Source organism: Macrosteles quadrilineatus, unplaced genomic scaffold, assembly GCF_028750875.1.
Source record: "Macrosteles quadrilineatus isolate MER2022 unplaced genomic scaffold, UCM_ALF_1.0 Scaffold_2__2_contigs__length_208266976, whole genome shotgun sequence".
In the NCBI taxonomy this organism is placed as follows: Eukaryota; Metazoa; Arthropoda; class Insecta; order Hemiptera; family Cicadellidae; genus Macrosteles; species Macrosteles quadrilineatus.
In genome coordinates this window covers 180,783,681-180,809,873 of record NW_026542595.1, presented here as the reverse complement: position 1 = coordinate 180,809,873, position 26,193 = coordinate 180,783,681, and the positions used below count along the sequence as shown (strand labels likewise).

General features: G+C 36.8%; 1 protein-coding gene across 6 annotated transcripts in view; it reads right to left on the bottom strand.

Moving 5' to 3' along the window:
- Window positions 1-26,193, bottom strand: part of LOC128987531 (interference hedgehog-like) — a 115,262-nt gene that overhangs the window by 60,366 nt on the left and 28,703 nt on the right. For 5 of the 6 annotated variants that reach the window (XM_054408420.1, XM_054408424.1, XM_054408422.1 and 2 more), the window contains exon 2: window positions 24,955-24,987. The gene's annotated coding sequence lies outside the window, so the exon portion shown is untranslated. Of the gene's footprint in view, window positions 1-23,905; window positions 24,107-24,954; window positions 24,988-26,193 lie in introns of those variants that run through there. The other variant, XM_054408419.1, reaches the window with a different exon arrangement.

The window sequence follows — 26,193 nt, the reverse complement described above, 5'->3', positions numbered from 1 at the left end:
ATCCGATGAGGTTTGGTGGTCTTGCTTAATAAATTGTAAACTAAAATCAGAATCATTTAACACTCACAGGGTTTCAACAGTTTTAAAGGGACAATTCCAGAAAATTACTATTGAATCATACACCTTTGCGAAGCAAGAATTAGCTACTACGAAACTGATAAGATTTTATTGTAGGTGTTACCTTGTTACACCTGCATACGCTTACCAGTTATCACAGGGTGCCATGCCGAAACTGTTGAACATACCTGAAAAACATAAAACATATTAGTCTTTTTGTTCGAAGCAAAAGAAAAAGTATTCATAGAGTGATTTGTTAATATATTTTAAGTAAATTTAATTATACAGTACAACAGAACGTACGCATTCGGGATATTTTATTAAGAACCGTAGCTAATTTTAAGAGAAATTAACTATTTTAAACTTTAAGTAGGAAGTCTACAAATGTTTATAACAACAATCGTGAATTGTAAATAGTATTGGAAAAACGATGACAAAGTGGAATGTAGACGCGCCTCAGTAAATGAAACATCACGTAGGTCTATGTAAACTACTTCGATAGCCACAACAAACCGATAACACTACGGTATGTGATAACTGGGTAAATAATCTGGCCTAGACCCGACAGTCACATAAACTAACTACGAGAACAGGCTGAATTGAAGAAGGAGGCCTACTAGAACTAGGTACTATTGGTCTAGGTGAAAACAACTAAAGTGAGGCATTTTTGTAGGGTGTTGTTGCTAGCCTATTCGAATGCATCTCATTATCTATTGCCATGTCCATTCAAATTTGAAGAATCTCACCTATACAAAATATTGATACAAATAATTGAAAAACCTATCATTACCACATGAAATGGTAGTGGTAGTAGTAAAACTCGGGAGAGCGAACTGGTTTAGTAGTAAAGCGCGGGGCTTAGGTCCCCGAGTTCCCGGGCCCTAATCCCGCCAATCCCCAATGTCTTTCAATTGTGTGATAATGCCGCGACACACTATGTTGTGCATCCTTGGACGTGAAGGTGGGACATAAAAAGTAATTAAACTAGATCTCAAGTCTCAAAGATTAACTTTGGGTACTATATAATAAAATATTCTGTTTTACACAAAAATCAAATCAAGAAACAAATCTTAACATACAAAAACATTTTAATCTTAATTACGTCCTTTTTTATTTCCTGAACCCACAGTCATCTTTCAAACTTCTAAGCCGACTTACATCTTAATCACCTGCGTCTTCACTTACGAACTAATCTGTAAACCAATTTGTGATTGTCTGCAGATGACATCATCAGGGATGGGCGGCGGTCCAATAACAGAACCGATCACAGCTGTCAACCTTATCTCAAATAATTATAAATCCCGAGTGTCAAGGATCCATTAATTCATTAGGGACCGGTCGACCTTGAGGCCAGGGGTCCAAACCGACTTGGAATACAACAGGAATGCGCAAGTCTGCGCACGACGGGACATAAGACACAGGATATCAAATGTGTTACTGTTTTCATAGAACATAGGAAAATAATCACGCATTTCCATGGATAGAAAAGAAACCTTTAACGATCAGTGCTTTGAAAACGACAAGCACACAAAAAACATTTTACAGAAAATATACATAGGAAAATAACGCAAGTTACGACAGTTACAACGCACAGAATAATGCAGGTGTGTACTTATGCATTTATTTTCGGTATTATGAACAGTATTATGAATTTCTATAACCATCTCATCGAGATCAAAAAAAGCTGTGTTTGCTGCTACGAGGAAGGGGACATGTAAATTAAAAAGTAAATGGGCCCCAGATCCAAGTCTTTGCTCTTGCGTATTTAAATGTATCAAATTGTATGCTACTATTTTAAGAAAATGCCTGAAAATGTTGTAGAAATACTAGTTATTTGTTAGTTACAATTACTGACACAGGTCCTACTTTTTGTAAGAAACCTCTTTCGCATATTAATTCTGGTAACGATTAAATGCCCAATTTATAATATATTACCAATTTTCAATATTTTGCGAAAATACTTAGCAATGATAAATCCCCAAACACTTCTTTTAAGAGAGAAAAATTAATTTCAGGAAAAAAAAACACAAACTACCAAAATGAACTGCTGATGCTGATTCCTTGTTTTACTGGGTGGACATAAAACTCGCGGGCCTAACGACCGGGTCTGCGCCTCCAGTTTCCAAACTGGTGCGACTTTTACAACCGAAATTTCCCGTCGTGTGACGGTTTGATGGAGATTTTGAGTGAAAAACGTGATGAACAAATTACAGCTATTACGCATATCGCCAGAGGGAGCGCTTGCCCCTTGTTAAGGCGTTGTCGCCGCCACGCCGCACGCTGGGTTTGGGAACATTTAGTGCTTACTGTAGGTGAAAAGTTGCCAAACCGAATATAAACATAATCTTACTAATATTATAAATGTGAAAGTTTGTGTGTTTGAAGGTCAATCACGCATAAACCACTGGATGGATTGGGCTAAAATTTGGCATGATGATAGCTCACATTCCCGATTAACATATAGGCATATTCTTATCTCAAAAATCCCTTCGGGCTCCGCCCCAGTAGCTCTGTAGTTCCCCATGTTAACCTTATGAGTATACTATAAATTAAAACGAAACAGGGTTTTTTTTATTTCGCGATTCTGAATCAACCACTTGACGGATTTTTATGATTTTTGTGTTGAAAGAAAGATAATTTTGAGAACTAGGGAATGTCGAAGCCATAATTTTAGTTTAGGGTTTCAGTTTTTTATAAATTAAGTTTTAATTTTCAAAAAGTCTAGCAGCCGACGGACGAGTTAAAGTCGTTTTAGTGGTGGTTTAACTAACAGCTGGTTTCTAACTGTCATTGAAATGTTTATGTTACAAATTGTTTGTATACAAAAATATTGATCGTCAGTGTTTGCCTACATACTATTTTACTTTGAAATGCTGTTTATTTACTACCGTAAAAGATCTATGTTATCAGGAGATTGTGTAATTTTGAACTAAACATTTTAAACGTATAATACAGTTTTGTCATAAATGCAATCCGTCTTTTTTTTGTCGATAGGCCTAATATACTGCCCAACTATACTGAGAACAACAAATTGTGCACAACGTTTTGTCGGAATTTCAAACAGTTCACTTCTCGACTAGTAAAGAGAGGATGAGCGACAAACTTAAAATGTTTTTGAATATATGGATGTATAATTTACTAGGACGACAATAAAAAGTGAATCTAAGAGAGTCTATTTATCCATGGTTCTTTGCACAAAATAATAATAGTGCTGTCAATGATTCGTTTCCTATATGTATTTTTTACGTTGAAAACTTCAACTCAGATGTTCCCCAAGCTTTGTTGTATGATCTTCAAGTAACTTTAAGACTTTGTAACATCTGGAAAAAAAACCTTGGAATTTTCCAGAAATCCACATTCCCATTAAATAACAGCACAAACCTATTTCTGCTGCTTAGAATTTTCCAGCATAGCTTCCAATTACAAAGTTCTGCATCAACACTTCTATTTGCGTTCTGAATCGGTCCCTATGCTACAAAGTTTGAAATATTAAGTGTGCCAAAATGCAATAAAACATTAAATCACACAATATGTTAGTCAGGCACTTTTAATTTGAAAAACTGAAAGTCCAGAAATACTAGACTGTGCATGATCAAGCACAGACTGTACTACAGCACAACTCCCGCATGATACCAGCATGATACAGGATCTGCAGGTAACTCCAGACGTTTGTCATGAGCAGGCCGAGGCGGTCGTAACGTCTGCAGATTGCATCAATTACACAACTGGACAATCAGTTTAAAATTACTGCATCCCATTTGCATAGCTATGCAGAGCTGGCGGAGAGTAAACGCTCACAATTACACAGCGTATGTTAGTGCAGGCGAGACCGTTGCTGATGCTGCTGGCACAGACAATGGAAACCCAGACGTATCACTGCGCGATGCGTAGGGCCCCGTCACATCCTGCCTCTAGCGGAGAATCGAGGAAACACGCAGTCTCGCGCTCGCCTCGCCAGTCGCCGGCATGGTCGGCGGTCGCTGGCTTGCAATTAATTGCAGCACTAGCAGTTTAACTCAACGCCAAATTCTCGTCTATCATTCCTCCTACACAACTCGCGCGGTTCACCGATACCGTACTCCCTACGACTACCCGTGCATGCATCTGCCTGCGGACAGCATTTATTTTTCATTGTGTGATTATTTTAATCACATTTGCGACGAAGTTTAGCAATAAATTAAACATGGTGTTCAAAACAGGTGGGGGACATATTTTACCTAGTGATTCCTTGGGTAAAAATAAAGAGAAAATCAAGAATAATTTTTTCTAAAATTGCTTCGTTACCCAAATATCCGCCATTTTGTATTTTTGACATACACTTTTTTATATTTTAATGTTTTTTACTGATTTTTATGAAACTTGGTATGCATGTTAAGGTAGAAAAGACCCGTGTTAGAAAAAAAGTTCATCTAGATTCAACCTACAATTTCAAAATGATGGCCATTAAAACATTTAAGCTTAAATTAGTCAAAACTGGCTGGTTTTTTGAAAATATTCCAAGTACAATTTTAATTATCTATTATTTTAATTAGTATTATTTTAATTATCCTTTAGCATTTTTAATTATCTATCAAACGATACCAAGTTCAAAAAGATCAAATAAAAAATAGCTGAAATATTATAATTTTTTGTTGTAAAAGGGGCAAACCTGACTATCTTATGCATATATTCTACCCCATTTCAGCAATAAAAGTTTTAGCAATAAATTTTATTCAGTCTGTAGTACTGTAATAGAGAGGAGCGAAGCGAAGCTCGTTGGGATCGGCTTCAATACAAACTTCCATAGACACAAAACAAAAACACAAATCACTCAAAATGGCTTAACTTATTTTAGCCAAACTTTCCAAGATGCTTTGTTTCCACAAATAGGAATGCGGAAGATTTAAGACCAAAAAATTTAAATTTTTGATACTCTATATAAATAAAATTACAGTTTCGTCTGTACATTGCGTAGAATCATGCAGTGTTTGGTTAATTTTACGTTTCATAGCCTAAGAAAGCCGAAACGAGTCTTCTCAATTTCTGTCTGTCTGTCTGTTTGTCTGTCATTGTGTCATTCTGTATGGACTACAAAATGTTAGTTTTTACTATGAATAAGATAAAACATTAAGTGAACGATTTTTTTAACAAGCCATCATGAATTTTTAAAGCTTTACGTTGTTAACGTATCAATGTTTTGTGGCCTTTGTATTTATTTACTTATTTATATATTTGCCAACGGAATCACACGAATTTTACAGTTGGATTACTCAATTAATTGCTCAATATGACTAAATAGCCTATAAATAAAACGAATATCAAAAGTAACAATAATAAGAATACAGTACATGCAAATACTTGGACAAAGAAAGAACTTAGAGTAACGAGAAGTAAATACACAAGTTGGTTGAATAACAATAATAATGAAAATATGTATACAATAAATGTCACATTGACCAATCTAGGAAATAATCTATACTCTATACTATTATATAAAAATCCAATGGTGTCTGTCTGTATGTGTATTACTAATAGGTGCAAAAACTACTGAACCAACTGGGCTTAAATTTTACAAAAATATAGCTATCATACCAAGAACCATTATAGGACTATTCACATTTCGATACTGACCGTAGGCTTTGCCCCTTTGGCTTTAAAAGTTCTGAGGTGAACATTTTAAAAGTAAATATTGATTGGTCTCCATGGCTGCGATGATAACTCTAACAATGTTTGTTTACATTTGCTTTGACATTTAAATGTAAACAAAAAGAACTGCTAAACTGCATATTTCACAATTTCAGACAGCTGATTCAAAGAAATTAAATATAATATTTTCCATAACTAATGAGGTAGGCTTATTTTAATCTAACCTTTTATCATGGATTATTTATTCTAAAACTATGTCAATCATTATAGGAAAAAATATTCTATAACCGTTGCTGTATCAACTCTGGCTCTGCTTTGGATTTTTTAAAGCGTCTAAGTTATGAAAATAATGTTATTGGTATGTTTTTATGGAAACAGTATGAAAATTACAATGTATAGATGTTTTGTGTGAATTTGGAGGCTACTTTAAACAAATTCTAACTGCTTAACATGTGTTTGATTAACTTAACATAACTTGCACATCACATTGTTTTTTATATGTACAATATTTAGGTACGGTACATTAAGTTATTGTGTTTTGCTAAACCCATGCTTAAATTAAACTAAAGAATATCATCAATAACCAAATTTTACGATGATTTTTGTTTTCTAAAATATATTGTATATGTGTAACTATATTTAATTATCAAATGGTATTAAAAAAATACTCTTATTTTATCTTAAAATAGCTTTCAGTTAACATTTACTTTATTTGATACATTTATTATTTGGGTTTTGCCACACCACTGATTAAATTAAACCAAGGAAAATATCATAAAACTAAGCAGTACCATTGACTATTGGATACATAAGTTGATACAGTTGTTGTATTAATAGTCAAAGGCAGTACACAGTGTTCTTTTGTTTTTAAAATCAATGAAATATCTGTTAGTATGTTTACTTAATGGTAAGTGTGAAAATGTAAAGGCAATATGGTCTATGGTAGAAGGTCTTAAAAGAACTGTTTTATATATTAAGTTGTTTGTTGATATTTTTGTATACTGTAGTAGAATCAGAGATGCAATGCAACATATACTGTATTTGCTATTACATTTTTTAGTCCTTGATACCCTGATAACCATATTATATTTGTCTCTTGTCTTTAATGCTAAATAATTTGTTTGCAATTTTTTATAGTAGGTACCTATAGATATAGTTTCTTTAATATTTCAAAAGACTGTATTGATAAGGAACAGCAATATTTCTAAGGTTTATAACAGCTGACTTAGTTTTGCTAATGATTTATTGTTAGTGAAGAAACTGAAGATGGAAGGCTTTGTGATTTTTCTTTAAAGAAGAGTGAAATTTAAAAAAAATGTTCATTTAAATTTAATAATTAGTGTTTTTGCAACTTCAAAATTGAAATTTAAAATGTCAATAATAAATGAAAAGATATGTAATTAAGGGGGATGAAGGTAAATCATGTATGTAAAAGTTTTATTTGAAGATTTGGTAAGTTTTTTCTCACATCAGCCTAGACAAGATTTAAAATTATTAATCAAAACCAAAATGGTGGTATCCACTACTTACCAGATTTAAAAGTCATAACTTAAACGTTTCTATTAAGGCTATAAAAGTTGAATTTTGTTTCTAAAAGGGTTGGCAGATGTGTAACTATTAATGCAACAGATGTAAAGATTAAAATGTTTCTTTTGTGTCCTCTTCCCGTTGCAAAGCACGGGTACAACAGCTAGTAAATAATAAATATAACAATAACCATGATGAATATTTTCGTGAAAACAAAAATAATATGGCAATGATAAATATTTGAAGTGAATAATTATTGTACATTATTACCCATCTAAATCTTCTTTTGTACTTCGTTTCATAATTTATGCCGTAATTTCAACAACATTTCGAGTCATTTTCGGACTAAGCAAAGCAAATATAAATTGTCATTCCATACGGCATTTTCACTGCACTATAAGTAGGCCTAAATACGATTATCATAAAATTTGACGACACTATCAAACATTTCAAATAATTATTTTGTAAATACTTTGCTTTGGTTGGTTAAAGCGTAGCAAATCCCCTAATTCAATTCTGTGTTTGTGTGTGTGTATGTATGTTGGTATCGCATTAATGTCCTTATATCTCAGTGTTTCGTGGAAAAGACAAGAGCACCTTTGTTAATGAAAATTTCAACCGGAATAAAGTGTGCATGGTGAGGTTGGGGTAGTATTTTAACTACTTTTAAACAGTGTGGAATGTATTTTAAATTATAGGCCTACCTTGAGGCAATTTTTTACCATTGGATATAAAATATAGACTAACACGATAGGGTGACATTTAATTGCAAAGCATTCGTTTTGTAAACATTGTAAACCGTCAGATATTGTATTTGCGAAGGTTTATATGTATTCCTATAAAGTAATAGCACAGACCACGGAAACCTATTACAGTATTATATTGTCTGTGGTAATAGTTTTGCCAGCATATCTGGAAAATGCACACTAAATATGCAAACCAACTCCTGTTCTGAATTTAAATGTTGAAGGTTTCAACTTACTAAAAGATCCCCGTACGTAGAACGGGCACACAGCTAGTGCCTGTATAATTTTAAAGAAACTCAACGTTTTTAAATTTTAACTTTGGCCTTATAGGTTGCCATGATGGTTATAAAATAACGACGTATATGTAAAAAAACAAAGAATTCTAGCATATGTTTAAAATTGGTCAATTGATGGGTCTTACCTTTTGAAATTCCCGAGTTTCCCCCAAAATCCCCCATTTTTAGGATGTACACCAAGTAGTGGTTATGCCCAAAAAGTACTTCATAACATGCCATAAAGGTGTGCCGAGTTTGGGTTTTCTAGTATGGACCGTTAAAAAATTAACAGGGAGTCTCCAGACTTTTTACTAACCCTGTACATATAGTCAATGGTAGGAACAGAAAGTGACACATTGGAAAAGCGAGTTAAGCATCATCCGTAAACATCTGTTACAATCACCCACTGCAGTGGTGATTTTTTACTTAACACTTTACACAACCGCCATTGAAGCGCCGTCAATGACTGGAAACCTTGTTTCTAAGCTATTGGTGACGATCATTAATAAATTTAAGTTTCCCAGCCGTATACAACACTGATTCAAGGTCTTCTTTCTGGTTACCAAAACTCAAGAACAATTATATACACAAAGAATCTCTGATTCCTAACCTGGATGATGCCTAGTTATTTAATTTCATTTACATTGCACTTGCCATTAATTAAATCCGTTATGTAAGTAAAACGTTTTTAATCTCACTTGGTTGGGATTTGCTTTCAAAACGTGATCGAAAATGGTTGCGGTATTTGTAAACATCATATTTGTAAACATATCAGTTACAGCTAGAAAAAATAATCTTGTTCTGAACAGCTGTTCGTTATTTCATAGATTATTAATCTTCTATATACATAAAATTAGAGTTTTGTCTGTACATTGCTCAGAATTATATATTTTTAGGTTATTTTTACGTTTTATATATTAAAGAAGCTGAAACAAGTCTTATCTCTATTTCTGTCTGTCTGTCTGTCTGTCTACTGTCTGTCTGTAACACTCAGGATGGCATTTTACGCAATATTCTCCAGGAAAACGAGAGTACCTATCAAAATCCAAGTCATTTTAATGTGTTCACTGGATTGGCAAGAGTGTCTTTAGCGATTAAAATATGATCGTCCGGAATTTTATTTACAAAGTAGTGAGGCCATATTTTAAAGGCTAAAGACACTCTCGCCAATCCAGTGAACACATTAAAATGACGTGGATCTTGATAAGTACTCTCGTTTTCCTAGATAAGATGGCGTAAAATTCCATCTTGAGTATTATAGACGGACAGATAACATTTTTCCAATAACATATATTTTCCACACCTCAAAATTTTCTGAGTCCATTAAACTGTTTAAAAACACTTATATCTCGAAAACGGCTTGAGATATGGCAACACTGTCTAAATTCTGGCACACTACGTGGGTATCAACTTTTGATTATGAACAATATTACAACATAAAATAATCAAACATTATTTTATATCGGTACAAATAACAGTTACCAAGAAAATTTTCAAAGTCCAGACTTGTTGACACTTTTTCACACCTCAAAATTGCAAATATAATGGAAATTACAAGTCACAACTTTTAACCTGTAGTCTTGTAGTGCGGTGTGTATTATAAAACAGGTACCTGACCAGTTCAACTAAATATCCTAATTTCTCAGCTGTTTGTAATGGGATCGTTTAAAACTTGGTGGCGTTTGATAGGGTATTTTAAATGTTAAATAAAAGTGTCCATGGCTTTTTTCATAAAATCAGCAGGTTTTTTGTAATTAAAGATATAAAGTTTAAAATACCCATATTTTGAAACAGAAATATATTTTCAATGATTATTTTTTCTTAAATACATTATAACGTATTAAAACTGTATACCAAGTTTCATAAACTTATCTTAAATATCTTCAAGAAGAACTGGTAATATTGGAATTAATATAAATTTGAAATAAAAACTCCACCAATAAATTCAGAAATATTGGTGAAGTTTTTATTTCAAATTAATTTATATCTTAAATAGTTTTCGATCCCCCACCCCTACCCTGTTAAAGGGGTTAAAAAATATTGTTGATGTGAAAAAATTGCGGAACTTATGTTAACAATTAAATCGACAAACAGTATATTTCTATCATTTCGGTTTTACAAATACAGATTTGTTTTTATATTTTTGAATTTGTTGCTTTTTCACATACATTAAATCGCATTTTGAAATACCTGTCATTTTGGCTAGGGGTAAGATATCCACCAAGGGTTTGCGTCATTATGTTTCTTTTGATAAATCCTTCAAAATGAGGGGTCACTCAATAGGGGTTGCTATTTGAAAACAATAAGTCACCCCTACCCCCACCTACCCTGTTAGGGGGGTTAACAATATTTTTGATGTAAAAAAACGGAACCTTTGTTAACATTCAATGCCACAAACATAATATTTTAATCTATTTCGGTTTAAAAAATACAGATCTATTTCAAGACTTTATTTACACACTTTATATGAATTTGAACGGTTGGTGATTTTTTACTCTAGGGACCTCAAAACGAAAAATAAATCGGTCCCAGGTCCAGGTGTTACGATAAGTACTACGGTAATAGCTTATTCTATGTATGGGAAATTCGCTAAAACACAGCAATTTTGAAACAGGATCATATTTTTTTATGATTATTTTTCCTTAAATACATTATGACGTATTAAAACTGTACACCAATTTTCATAAAGATATCTTAAATAGTTTTCGAGAAATATCTCATTATAGTGTGATTGCTGACGGAAAGCGGCTGGCTGAAGGGTCGACTCTACTCACACACACGCAGGCCTCACACACACAGACGCAAGGGATTAGGACGGACGTGGGACGGACCATTGTCCTGCCGCGCGAGTCATCACTGGCTCCCGGAAATTAAACTATCAATTTTTTAATTTTACGTTTGTTATAAAATCTGGTGACGCTTTTGACTTCAGCTCAAAATGCTTAGTAAAATGATACCAAACAATATATATTTTGCTTACAAAGTGTAAAAGCTACGAATATTTTAACACGCTTTTATTAGCTAGCTACTTGTCATAATCATTTCGTGTTTGGACTCATTTTTCATTGAATTAAACAACAAATTTATTAACACTAACCATTTTACTGTATATCTAACATCAAACGAATTGCAATTTTGAGGTATCATACAACAGATGTTAAGTGAATAGGGGATCGGGGCTTTCAGGCAATTAGGACGGTGGTGAGTGTGCGTGCGTGAGTCGGGTCCCTCGCAGGTAGGTCTGAACTCCAGCCGCACTCCGGTAAAAATCAGACTATAAAAGCGCGTTCATTCAAATTTAAATAGAATCCCACGGCGCCACTCGAGGAGGAAACGCTTCGCGTCTTCCGCTACAGTGGCGCGGCAATACAGCCGCATCATGAAACAGCGCCTAGCGCAGATCCAGCTGACCGTCTGCATTAAAGTATTATATTGTCTGTGCTGCTGGTCAAGCGAATATCTTCATGTCAGCAATTGGAAGGAAAGTTCGAGACGAATTTGACCATATTCATAATTCCTTTATGTATGGGTTTACAGAATAAACATCGATTATTAACTTTGACTAGAGAGAAGCAGACCTACCATTAAAATGTTAAGCGAGTTTCAGAATAAACCACCGCCAGAGTGTGCTGCTGTAGCGATGTTTGTCTTACAAACAGAATCTTTAACCAAGCATCGGTAGATACCACCAAATCAATGACACCAACGATGTGATGCATTGCTACAAAGTAAATCTCAAGGTAAACGATGAACGATCTGGGCTAGGATCTGACAGGGGGTGACTTCCTAATTTTGTTGACAGCCGAGGCGAGCTCACTTTTGTTGCCACTTCACCCAAGAAGTTCTGCTATATTATCACTGAATATTATCACTCTGGTTAACTTTGGCCGCCATTTTCAGCAATGGTAATGCGATTTACGGATATATAGATTCCATCGCTGCACTGTACACGGGTTTGTTCACGTATTGCACCGTAATAGCTGGATGTCTACGTGTACAGTCAATGGTGCAAGCTCTATGATAAGCATGCCCGTTTTATTCTGACAACAGCTTTTGCATTTTATAATGTAGCGATTCCGTTCTAAATTTCATAATCACTGCTTCTGGTGAGCATCAGTGCTCACTGTAGCCTGTAGGGCCTAATGCTTGCCAGATTTCCCCCAGTTAAATTTATATCTATCGATATCTAACTCTGGCCCAACCGCACCAAAGACGTCTGACCTTTACGAAACAAAGCGCTGAAGAATGGTAGCCGGTTTAATTGAGATTTAAGGCAATTGTCGCCGCTGATTCACGGCGTGTCGCGGCCGCGGGTCGCGCACTCTGGTGGGGGAAGCGCTCTGGCAGCTAGAGGTAACCGGTTGTATACCCACGCGCCCACAGCCGCGCTCGCAGCTCGCAGCCGCCGCTCCGCAATTTCCACGACACCGGAGTGAAAAACAAACAAGTGCCCAACGAGACCTGCTGCACCATCAGTCACCGGCCAATCATATGGAATTACCGGCCGAAACCCAGATTTATGTGGGAGGGTTTGGGCCGAGCCGCGGCGCCTTTGCGTCCTTGTATCGGCGTCATTATGCTAACTGCGGGAATCATGGTGAAAACCGTGACGAACTTTCGGAACAATTTACGTCGGAACACTTGTCATCGTGTGAATTTCTACAATGTTGACCTTAGTGAACCCAAAAGCTAAAGCAACACTGGTAAAGTACACAAATGAAGGTAATGAGACTATGGCTGGCGAAGGAGTTTTCCAAGTATAATTTTGTTTTTCCCTGTTAGGTATACTCGGAAATGTTTTATCCCTGCATTTAGTTTTATGTTTATTTTTCTAAACACACTCAATTTTTGTCAAAAGATTGTTTCGTAATTGAAATTTGGAGCTACGTCTATGATGATACTAAAAAAATAAATTTCCAATTTTAAACAATTCGAACATAAACCGAGAAAAAACATATTGACAAATGCATTAAGATGACAAGATGATGCACGGCGTATAGTCACGTGTAAAAGAAAAAAAACAATAACTTCTTTCATTATTGTACAATGGCTGTGGATTTAAAATCCAATCTTGATCACTTTCACAACTAATCTTCATAAACGAGCGACCAGTCCCTAAACAAGGCGAGTGAGCCACACATTATATCCCAGTAAGAGATTACACCCGGGGCTTACGACCGATTTTATTCGATGGTGATGAGGATTCTATAATAGCCGACAGGCGAGTTCCCACTTGCAAGCCGTCAATTATCTCAGATTAGGCAGATAATGGTGGCAGTATAGCGTGATCCTATTGTCGATCTGGTCGTACAGAGCATTAACATAGCAGACGCTGGCTGGCAGGCGCCCAGATTCCTGCCCGATGACTGGTCTACTGTACCTTCTGTGTTTAGATTGTTCTCTAATCGCTCCATCTGATTTACAAATCTCTCCTCCATAGAATATCCTGCTGTACAATCTGTGTTTAGATTGCTCTCTAATAGGACCTTCCGATTTACAAATCTCTCCTCCATAGAATCGCCTTACCAGCTGTGTTTAGATTGCTCTCTAATCGCACCTTCTGATTTACAAATCTCTCCTCTATAGAATAGTCTAGTGTACCATTTGAGTTTAGGTTGCTCTCTAATCGCACCTTCTGATTTACAAATCTCTCCTCCATAGAATCGCCTTACCATCTGTGTTTAGATTGTTCTCTAATCGCACCTTCTGATTTACAAATCTCTCATCCATAGAATAGCCTAGTGTACCATTCGTGTTTAGATTGCTCTCTAATCGCACCTTCTGATTTACAAAGCTCTCCTCCATAGAATCCCCTACTGCACCATACGTTTTTAGATTGTTTTCTAATTCCTCCTTCTGATTTATCAAATCTTTCCTCCATAGTGACCTACTATACCATCTGTGTTTCGATTGCTCTCTAATCAAGCTTTCTGATAAAGGATACTACTAGATGCAGTATGTTGTTTATTTCTAATGTAACCTATCAAGAATGCATTAAACTCGAATCTCCGTATGCTGAATTCTCTTTGATTGGTTGACCGTTGATCTTTGAGACTATTAACAGATGACCCCAATGTACTTTCTCCATTCATAATGCTCTATTTGAACCTTAAATTCCTGAATCGATCTTCACAAGATTGTTTAGAACTGAAACATTTTGCATTCATTCCTTTTGCAAAGTTATCCTACTGTCAGATACGATTAATTGGGGAAAACTGCCACATTAAGACTGAGAATCTTATAAAGCTTTAGCCAACTTAAGCTGCAAGTCCGATGAGATTCTAGAGTAGATAGCTTGGAGGCGGGGGCGGGGGCGGGGGCGGCGGAAGGTGTGAGTTGCGAGGCATCGGACGGCGGCGGCGTCAGACCAAACCACATGTGATTGGAGGATAACGATAGGCGGATAATAATGACCGACCGCGGTCTGCGGCAATCACAGCCACAGATGAGGAGAGGAAATTGGCAGCCAGCGATGGCTTGGCTTTCCGATGCATGAAATTGGAATTGGCTCTGACGGATGTAAATTCTAACATCGTTCGACGGATTGCTTTGAATGTTTCACGTATTTGTGATCTATCAGATGGAGGAACACTGAACACATTCACTATTTCACGTCTTTCGTCAACAGCCTCAAGTAGCGAGTTTAGGTTTCCAGCATATTAAAATTATTTGTGGACATTAAAAATGGTTTTCGGAAACAAAACAGTTGTAGGAAATAATATATAACTAATACAAGTTTGTATTGAGCTATTCAAATCGAAATATATGATTTAGAGCCATTTTACAGTTTGGGTGAAACTGGACATGATCGTGGCTTTTAATAAGTGGTCACACTGTATTAAGAAACAACTGACTTAATCAAGAGCAGATTCAACTGATAATGTCACTCCATTTTACATTCATCCTGAATTCCCATTCAGCTTAATTACGTGCGTCACCTTCTTTAAGCACTGCTTGAATAAATTAAAATAGCTTTTTCTCATAACTTCTTCAAAATTTTCCCACCAAAATCTTCATGTTTTTCTATTGACACCTATACTGTAGGCTACCACTATTTCAACACCCGCAGCAAGCATATACCTAACACTTGTATGTATTGTATGTACTTAACACTTATTTCGCACTAAAATATCAAACAAAAAGAACGTACGCCGACGTCGTAGCAGACGCAGCCGGACAATACCGGCAACAAGATAGGTGGCCGAGTTGAGCATTTAATCCAACCCATAAAAATGCCACTACTCATTTCTTGTGCCACATTTTCAGACAGTCGCTAAGAACACAGCGGCGGCCGTGGGAAGGCAGGACGGAATAGTGACATGCCCGGGTAACGAGCGGGCGATATGAGCGCGCAATTTGTACCCGGTATTGACAAAGGATTAATTACGGCAACGATCGAGATGCGCGGTGCGTTGCGCATGCGTTATTACCGCGCATGTCGGACGGCGGAAGTGGCCACTTCTTGCGCACCTCCACTCTCGACAGTCACGGCAGGTCCGACCTTCATTCTCCTTTCTGTTTCAGCTAGGAATGCGTCTAAATTGACTCTACTTTTCTCGGCGGCCGACACTCCAGTCCATTGGGAGCTTCGAAGACACAATGACGAAACAGTCTATGGGGTGAGGTTGTCAGTAATGCTATAGACAGCTTTCAAGTTTGTTGCTTACTGCAGGTAACACGTGTGTGGGTAAAAAAAACACAATACAGAGTGATCCTCCTTAAAAAGGTTACCGGTATACTCACAGCTCGGTAATCATAACACAAAAACAGTATTTTACCTTGCGTTAATTCGGCGTGGTTGCAAGTCATTGTAATTGCTACACCCCAACTCTTACTCATTCTGTTCTTACTCTTACAGTCTTGCTTCTCAGCGAGACATATCTGCAGTTTTGAGGCCCTATTACTAACTGTATTAATTACAACTCATACAATTATGTAGGGTCTTAGGTTGTATCGTCTCTGGTATTACCCACAGGTCGTATATACTATACACTTTTACGGTATAGGTAGTTTAATGATCTTCAGTCTCGCAGTCGTACTTGCTATATACGGCAATTATCTATACGTCTTATTGTCAACTGTCATGTACTGTATAAATTATAAGTCTACAAAACGTGTATTTCAAACTAGAATCAACGCAATTACAGCGAACGACGATAGAAAATAATTCTCAATACTGACCAGACAAAGTGATGGTTTTGTGCGTTTGTTTTACTCTTGGACACAATTGCCGATTCAAACTTCTCACTATTTCCCACCCGTCAAACGCACGACGTGATGACACATCAATGAACGGCAGCTAGACAATAATAGCCATGCAAGAGGCGAGTGCCAGAAATGGAGAGGTTGGCGCCTTTCAGCCCACTCTGCGGCTGAGACTGTCGTGGGCGATGTATACATAATGGATCAGATCGTCAACGTCACTGGTCACTGTAACACCCGGATACCGTATCTAGCAACTACAGTAACCTGCAAAACCAGTAAGTGGGGAATTTAGTTTAGTTACACCATCTCCAAAAAGTGTTTCCCTCTTATTATATTGCTGCAAGAATTTAGGATGAGTAAGTGCCACCTCCACCTCCGCAAATAAATCGCTAGTTGTAGACTTTCAGCTGAACAGTTAACTGCGTCACATTAGCGTAACTACAGGATACTCAAATATATTGCTAGAAAGTCGTAATTGAAGACCATGATATGCTAAATGAATAGTCAACTACATCAATATTCCAGAGTTAAATTCTGCAATATTACATGTCAAGAAATTCACTAAGAAACTGATGCCACCTTACACCACAAATATGAATGTGTAGTTGGTCAAAAATATATTAAGTATGAGGGGGTAAAAAGTTTTTTCATCTTAGATTTTTATAGATTGTCAAGTATATTCAAAATCATGTTGCGACAAAATGATCGTTAAAAAAACTGAGTAATGACTTTTTTTTAAATTACGGGCCAGACTGAACGATTGCGCAGCAGAAATCTCAAGTGAGGCGGTAGCACCAAAGCCAGGTCCCGAAGAAGATAGACTCTTAATAAAAGAGATCCAATAGGAAAAAGAGAAACGATGAGAGGCGGGTAGAGACGGAGGGAGGAGTAGACAGGAGCGAGGTGTGGAATGCAGTCCGAACTCGACATCATGTAATACATCCCGCATATCACCCGTCTAAATCATCAAACCAATACTGACCACTGTTCAAACATATTTCAAATAGAGTACTGAGTACGCAAAAGCGTATGCAGATTTTGGAACATTAGCCATAAATCACTCAAGCCTGGTCTTCACATAGGGAAGGACACGGATAGGAAACACACAGGAATTTTACTGATGAATGCTACGGAATGTATGCTGCTGAACTGGATGAGACACGACACGTGGCAGAATTTCGCGAATCATCAAAAGAGCTTCAACCAACATTTCCTTATAATTGTGTTTTGTTTAGCTTTAGGCCAAGTCATTTCCCGTACAGCTTATAGCTAGAGGAGCTATGGATAAACTAGGCAGGAATTTAAATGGAAAGGAAAATGAAATAATGAATTTATTTCCTCCAATAAAAACACACAATGGATACAAAATTGGCTTGGAAATTAACTGGCCACTTTATCCAGTACATGTGGCCAGTGTACAAAGAAACTTATCAGTATCTTATCAGTGAGTCCAGTCTTCCACTTAACTGATTACAAGGTCGCTGCTGCCTGTGACGATTTCATTTTCTTAAAAATTAAAAACTTAACTTTAACTTGTTATGTAACAAAATAAAAGTATCTTTTTAACAAAAATAGAATATCGCTAATAATATTACTTAAAATAACATACTTCTATACAATACACAATGAGAAAAATCGAAATCTTCGTTTGCGCTTGCAGGCACGTGATTAACATTGCTCACACCAAAGAAGTTAACTCCCTCTGGTTTCTGGTTTGATGCAATGCGTGATGAGCAGACTGAATTGTTGGGCTGCGTGATCGCTTATTGTTCCATGTTCTAGTTCCGTATATTCCAGTTTCCTTCCCGTGTCCCTTTGCTTAAAAATATGTGTATGTTTCTTCCTCTTCTCCCTCCCTCCGTTTCCTTTTATGTTTAGTGTAATGGTTTGGCTTTAGTGTAGCCAAACCAATATGAAAACTGAACAGGTCTTTTTGTGTCTGGTTTCTCACGAGTACAGACTGGATCTGGATCCAACATGACTTATCTGTGTGACAAGCCTCTGGCCGTGTTCAGGGGAGCCGCCGAGTCGCACGTCGGTGTCCCGCAGAGCGCTACCTTGGGCCCCATACTTTTCCCGCATTTTATTGGGGGCGCACTTCTTGTAATTTGGACATAACCGCGACTTCACGCTGTTCGGCGGCTGTGGGATTTTTAAGACGGGCATAAACAAAAAGATGTATCGACGGGCCGAGGATGCCGCTATCTTATGACGAGTTCTTTGAGATGTTTCAGGAATGTTAGGATTAAATACATTCCTGAATTAAACAAACCCGAAAAGGTGCTGCACTTATATTTAAATATTTGAGAAAACGTATAAGATTAAAGTTACACTCTTCATCTTACTCTTATGCGGCAACGAATTTCGTGTACATATGAGGCATAAGAATACAGTACGTGAGAGGTGCGGAGTAAGATCACATTTACGTTTATTATGGATTTAATGTTTTCATCATTCATAACCTACAGTTTGGTCCAGCTTTGAACTATAACACCCCACTAACTATTCTCATGATCCAAATACAGTTGGAATGATATCAAATCGAACATTCTCAAAATTGTGAATTGGAAGGTAATTAATTGAGCACCTACTAACTATAATGTATGTTTATCCAAGACCATTTACTGTTGGGTACAGTTTCAAACCACCAAAGAACTACTGATTTTCCTCAGTACGGTACAGAGCGGGAGGCCATTTATATATTGTTGGAATGAATGTTCCAAAAAGTGTGGAATTGAGTGTTATGTCTTTGTTGTTACGTAACATCGTCTAGCCAGGGCTGGGTTGAAAGATTGCTGGCTACTGTAGACGTATCAGGTAACGACAACACAAACACCAGAGGTGACATAGTATCACAAGAGCTGACGTCGGCGCGATGGAGTCGGTTTCCACTGGCACCACGAGGCTGTCGCCAACCGCTGTAAGTTGTTTAATTAAATCGTAAGATTACGATAATTTTACAACAAAGAATATTGAGAACGACGATAAGACTAATGAAAAGGCTAACTGTCTTTGCTCCATCCATTTTTGAAACTACTCTTATTACTAAGGAAAGTCGGATCACAGTCATGCCACAATGACGCCATAAGAGAAGTTAGTCGCATCAATCTGTTCTTTTCAAATAAAAAGTCCACCTTTGTCGGAATAAGATTCTTACGTTTAATTCCAAGTAATTAAAAAACGATTGGCATAATTGATTTTTAAGTTTGGAAATTATCTTAAAGAAATTGCTCATTACTCCATTGAAGAGGCTATTCCTCTATCAGCTTATTTTCTTAATTTTTATTTGTTTCTTTTTTAAAGGAATTTTTGCCTGTGATAACTGTATTTACTAGGGTAATAATACTGAAACAATTCCATTCACTATATACAAATTGTATTGACTAAAGCTATTAAAATGGAATCGAATGAAACAAGTTCAAAACGTGTAAAGCCGATTCCAGTAAGTGATTACAATTACATATTTCAAGATCTTGTGAAACTGTGAGCATTATCAATCAATTTATATTCGTGAACCAGTTTGCAGTAAAGAAAAATATGAAAATAGCATATGGTTCAATAGCCCGGTGCACTCAGTGAGCGCCATCCGTTCTAACCTACCGTTAAAGTCTCTCCGATGAACGTCCGAAATGTAAGGCTAAATAAATTATACAACACTAATTGTTAACGGAACTTATTAAAATTGATTCAGTAAGCATAGAACTTTGGCAAACCGAGCTAAACAAGTTCGACAAGTATACAGTGTGGCACAATTCTCTCCAGAGTGTTGCCAAGCACTAATTTGCCATATAACACCAGGACCAATTTTGTAGTAGTTATGACAAATTAATTCATACGAGTGCTGAGAAGATTATACCATAATGAGTCACATCTGAGAAAATAATGTCGGTTGTTTCTGAGGAATGTGGTCACCGGAAACAAGGGGTGGAACGTATGTTACACACTCGCTGAGTAATCCTGGTCTGCTTATCAATGCGTCACTTGATAGCTGTGCGTATTAATCGTGTGTTTTCTTTTACTGACAGAAAGTTAAACTTATCGCAAACACATGTTTATTTTACCTCCCTATTTTACAGATAGTCCATATTGATCAGCTGTAAGACGTAGGGTAGTTGAATACAATATTCGATCAACTCCCTTAGCTTGTGTTCCATAGATATGCTAAGTGACATAAAATATGCTAAAATATGTTTGATCTAGTTAAAAGGGCGTGATCGTCGAAGCCGAAAGTGATCAGCACATCAGCACACCTCATCAGAGGACCTTATTCTGCTTTGTCTATTTTAATATTTAGATTCTAAAACTGGCATCAACTTTAACATTGGGAGGGAATGACCTAGATCTACCAACGAACTTAAGTTATATTTGAGTAAAAACTAGATTATAGCTGGTAGCTGGTCTATGTAGTTGATATGTCTCCTAAATAAGTATCACGAAGCCAATGGCTACATAAATTCATATTCTTGCATATGAAACAACCACGTTCCAAAAGATTTGGGGCATATCCAAAAATCTTTTTACAAAAACAATTGCACCGTAAGTACAAGTATTGGGCGATTCCAAAACACATGTCGGCCGACAGCGCAGGAGCAGGAGCCCAAGTAGCCGATATATAATTGTGTGGCAGGTAGACGATCAGTCCATGCAGCTGCGCCGGTTGTGTTCCTTTTGTTGGCAACTCTGCTGACTGCAGCCGGTGTTTTTGTTTCAGTTGGTACCACTGGCAGCGCCGCGCGCCGCACTCGACACCTGTTTTGTTTTCGATGTAATTAAATAACCCCGGTTTACGGCCTCGGTCTGATAGCAGAAAACATGATAATGTTATGAGGTGCGCACGATATTGTGTTTAGCCGGTTAATGGGCCAAAAACTGGCAGTCGGGTCGTCAAGGGGCAAACTGAACGTGAGAAGTCGCTGTTCCAATTGGTTTTAATGTTTCCAGTTCAAGCGCCATTAACTGTGAGAGGTCGTGGTTCGCGATTCAGTTGACATCCGATGCTAAATTAGATTTTTTACTTCGGTAAAAGTTTTTTTCATTGGGGCCTATACAGTAATTATCGTGAAAGGTTTTTTTATTATTTTGTCGTTTTAATTTAATAAGAAATCCTAAACGATTTTAGTGAGACCTATCAAATCCACCATTTATTTGTAAAACGGGGGAACCGAACCCATGACTCTTGCACCAAAGTGCGAGACACTAACCGGCAGGCTATAAGCAACACATAGGCCCTATAGGGTTTAAACCTAGTTTTTTATTGCTGGAAACGGCAATATTTTGTACAGTAGACTAGTGAATAATTGCAACCCAACGTCTACGGAACATCGTAAAAAGTTCTTTAGAAGCGGAGTGTACATAATAGTCACAAGCGACAGGCGAGCAAGAAGTGCACTATTTTGTCTTTGACGTAGTACTCGCCATATTGTGAACAACTGGAAGAGGTTCGAAAACTTTATGCATCATAAACATAAACAAATTATTAGCCTATGTCACTGGCCCAAAAGTAAACATGTTTTTATTAAGAGTCTTCCCAGTGGTAGCAATATTAGATTTTAGTCCCATAAAAGCGATGTTAACTTTGTGACAGAATTTCTAAAAAAACCTGTTGTGATAAAATAATGATTGAGGTGTTAAAATTTAGGTTTAGTGGTCCTCTAGGGAGTGAAGATTTTAGTTTTGCCATTTTCCCCCCACTAAATAAGTTAATGATTATTAGTTAAGCCTTTAATCAAATTATTTATTAAGAAAAGACAAAAAGAAAAATTTTAAATATCATTACTTTATTCTCCCTAGTACTCTACATAATGTAGTACTCTACTTGTAGTTTATGAACATAATTATACAATTTCAAAACTATATCTTTATAAATAACACCGGCATACTGCTTTAAATGATGGTATTTTTTTCAAATTTAACATTGCTCTTATGGGACTAAAATCTAATATGGCTTGGCTACAATACTGATGAAGCCTCTTAACTTTTCAAACGGAACTGTAAGTTAAACACATCTAAACCGACTGCTACGACAATTCGTAAAGACATTTGGGCCAGTGAAGTTATTTGTTTATCTTTTTGTTTATGATCCATACCGTTTCTCTTCAAATTTTCGTGGGCTGTAAGCTTTTTCGTGGTTCGACACTTAAACTAGTTTAAAGATTACAGAGCCAGCTGATTTTAGTAGTGGCTGTCAAAAATGTCAAACACTCGTCCTTCACTCGTCTTCCATTTAAAATACCCAGACCCACTCTACTGTAATGTATGCGTCCTGAAAATCTTGACGTAGCTTTAAAATTATTACAGCGCAAATCTAAGCAGAATAAATTTCTTAATTATAAAACTATCCCAAACTATAATTATAATTTTCTTTCTGTCTTCATCCCTTTGCTAAGGGTAGGAAAACGAGTAACTTGCAAAACAGAGGGTATGAAGGACCGCAAAAAACAAGATTCCGTAGCTTCATTAAACGCTAAGAATGCAGTACTTATCCGTTTTATGCAAATTTATAATGATACACTGATTTGATTAGCAAAATTAAATCTACTCGCCAAAGTAAAATATTAGGTAGGCCTACCTATTCTATTTTATAAATTAGCCAATAATAAAAGTGAAATTACTATTATGCAAATTTATTGAAATGTACTAATTGTACTAAATGTGTTTGTAATGTATTAAATGTATTGATTGTTCAATAAATTATTTAATACATCACCGATATTATGAATGTACCAATACTATACGTATTTAATTTAATATGATACAGTACCAATTTATTGGATTGTAATTGTAAGTGTAGTTATTTTCAAAGGCCTAATTAAGATAACGTATCAGTCCAATAAAATATCTAATTGCGATTATTATTTACAGCAATAATTTTACAAAATTAACCGTTATAATGCCTTGCAGCATTTATCAGCGAGCAAAGAATAAACATTTTCTGATCATACAACATGTTTACTTCCATTACGACTGTAAATGAATGAAATCTTAAATGAAACAGGTTTAAATAAATAAAAACCCTACGTCCTACAAAATAACATAAAATAGCTTAACAAGACTAGAATTGTAATTGAAAACATTAAATGATAAGAGCTCGACTACTGCTGTGTTTTTGGTCAGCTGCTGACTACTAAAGTACTAAGCACTAAAAAATCAACACAAACACAAGAGTAAAGTGTTAAAAATGTCTAATTACAAAATACACTAAACTGAATCTTAGAAATCGAATCAGTTATTAACGTAACGATTACTGTATTGCGAACGAATACAAAACAATTTAAGTTGTTCTAAGTCTCCATTTATTAAACCATTATTACAACCGAGACATGTAAATTAAATTACACCAACAAGAAACCCCTTCAACAGACAAGTTTCACAAGTAAATAAACAACGAGCAAAGTCAAATGCAAGTTTTGAAACTGCCCTAATCGTGGGGTATCCCAAACAACCCAAAGACTTGTCAAGTAAAAAACTAACCTTAAAATAGTAGCCTTTGATGTTCCTGGTCTATGGAAAATCATGCGCGCACTGTATGCAAGTTTATTGAACGAAGGTTGACAACACAAGTCACAATAACGTTCACCACGCACTTATCACTCGGAGTGAACTGGACTGACTGACCGTAGCGCGGCGGAGTGACTACTCACGGCAACTCTAGACTTCCACCTCTACCTGCGCTGTAACGGTAACTCCCCACCTCCTCCCCAACATACCCACTGTCTACCGTCTACTGTCCGAGCGTTGACAAGTCCGACCAAATATTTACAGCCGACACGCTTACGCTTCCTCGGAAACAAACTATTTCCAGCTCTTTTGTCGCCACCCCGTCCCATCCCTAATCCGACAGGTAGGGCGGGGGCGCGGCGGTAGCTGTACCACAGCTGCGCCCAATTGGGTCGGAAGGGTAGACAGATTTGGGAGATAACCTTTTTGAGAAATGTATTGTGCGTTATAGAAATGTTCTAGTTTTTTCAGTTATTGTTTCACAAGCAAGAGTTTCGCGTGTCTACACAATACTGTATGTGATACAGTGAGTACGTCAATAACAAGACCCTCCAAGGAAAGTCGCTTTTTATTACAAGTTTCATGTTTAAAATACTCTTGATTTTGTATTACCTCTAATCACAATTTATTGCAAACCTCGAAAAGAATACCTTTAAACAAGTTTTATTCGATAATCCCCATAAGGAACTAGGTGTCCATATGGATTGAAGTGGAGTGTTGTTTTTTGTATGGGTGTGCAACATAGGTATGGATAATTGATGGACGCTGGTATTTGGAGATATATGGTGTAGAATTTGTGATTTCAAACATTGCTGCAAGTCTTCGCATCACTGGTTGTAGTGGAAGTTCCTGTACAGCGTGAGGGAACCATCGATGTATAATAAATTCATCGATGGAGGGAACCTCGGTGAGAAGCTGATAAACTATGTTATTTTAAACACCTTACCCGGTCACCTTATCTGGTTAAAATTAAATACATTACAATATTAGGAGATATGAATGCACAGGAATCTAAAACGTACCTTGAAGTCGACTTCAGCACAGATTGGATCAACCTGAAAGCAAAGAATATTGTTCAAGCAATTTGTAAATGCCTCGTTGGAATGAATTGATGGTCAAATAATGTACAATGTATCTATGTTGTATTGTGAGTTGCAGCGAACAAAACAAGCAATACACTTGAAATATTTAAATTTACGAAAACGCCAGCTCGTCATGCATATTACACATCGAAACAATCAAACTTAATGAATTGGTGACTTAGTTTATGGTACAAAATGATTCAGTTGCAACGAATAAACCCGTCAAAACATGGTTTAAATACCGAGGACGTCAGCACTTTATGCACATAATTTCACATAGAAACAGTTAAACATTATGATTTCGTGACTTTCGGCAGCGCTACGAACTGTAAACCCAAAAAGCAACGATGTCGTAGGTTCACGTCTCCTTGTACTCGACCAACACTTCACTCAGGTCCGAAGCCTATATGAACGGGAAAATGCAATGTAAAAAAACCTTTTCCTGTATTCCAAACGCAACACTTTAGTCCGTTCTGCAGTATTGATATGGGAAGTGATTATTTCACTCAACTACTGTAGAGGCGGCGCCGGGAATGCAATCAGATTTAGAGTAGACTGTGGGGCGAGGACCTTGACAGCGTTTTATGTAATTTTAATTCTCCCCCGGCTCTCGGCAGTCAGCATCAGCTCAGCACTCAGGTTGCAACAATACAACATGATGGCGTGGGAGCGCAGCCGGTCGCCTGTAATTTCACTGCCCGCGACAATCTTCCCATTACTCTTTTTTGAGTTGCGGCCGGAGTGCCAAGTGGGAACTCTATCCGAACACAGTTCTTTATGCTGTGTGAATCCAAGTGTTCATTAGATGAGGCCAGTGCCGATTGTAAGAATGTGGAGGTTACCGAAACCCATTTGAAGATAGTCGAAACAGTTGGAATTGGCAATGTAAGCTTGCTTGCCCCATTGGCCATGACTTTTGGTATGATTCTAAGGCCCAATGTGATCGCAGTAATAAAAAAAAAATAAAAAATAAAATAAAAAAAAATAAAAAATAAAAGTGCATAAAAGATTTAGTGTTGAACAAGTGTCGGTATCATGCTTATTTAGTACGTTAATTCAACGATTTCGGATGTAAATTAATCACGGATAGTCAGAAAATCAACGCCATCTTCTCTGTAAATACCTGAACATCCAAGAGAGTTTCCACAGCAGTCAGTATGTGCCACTCTGGGTTGTCGC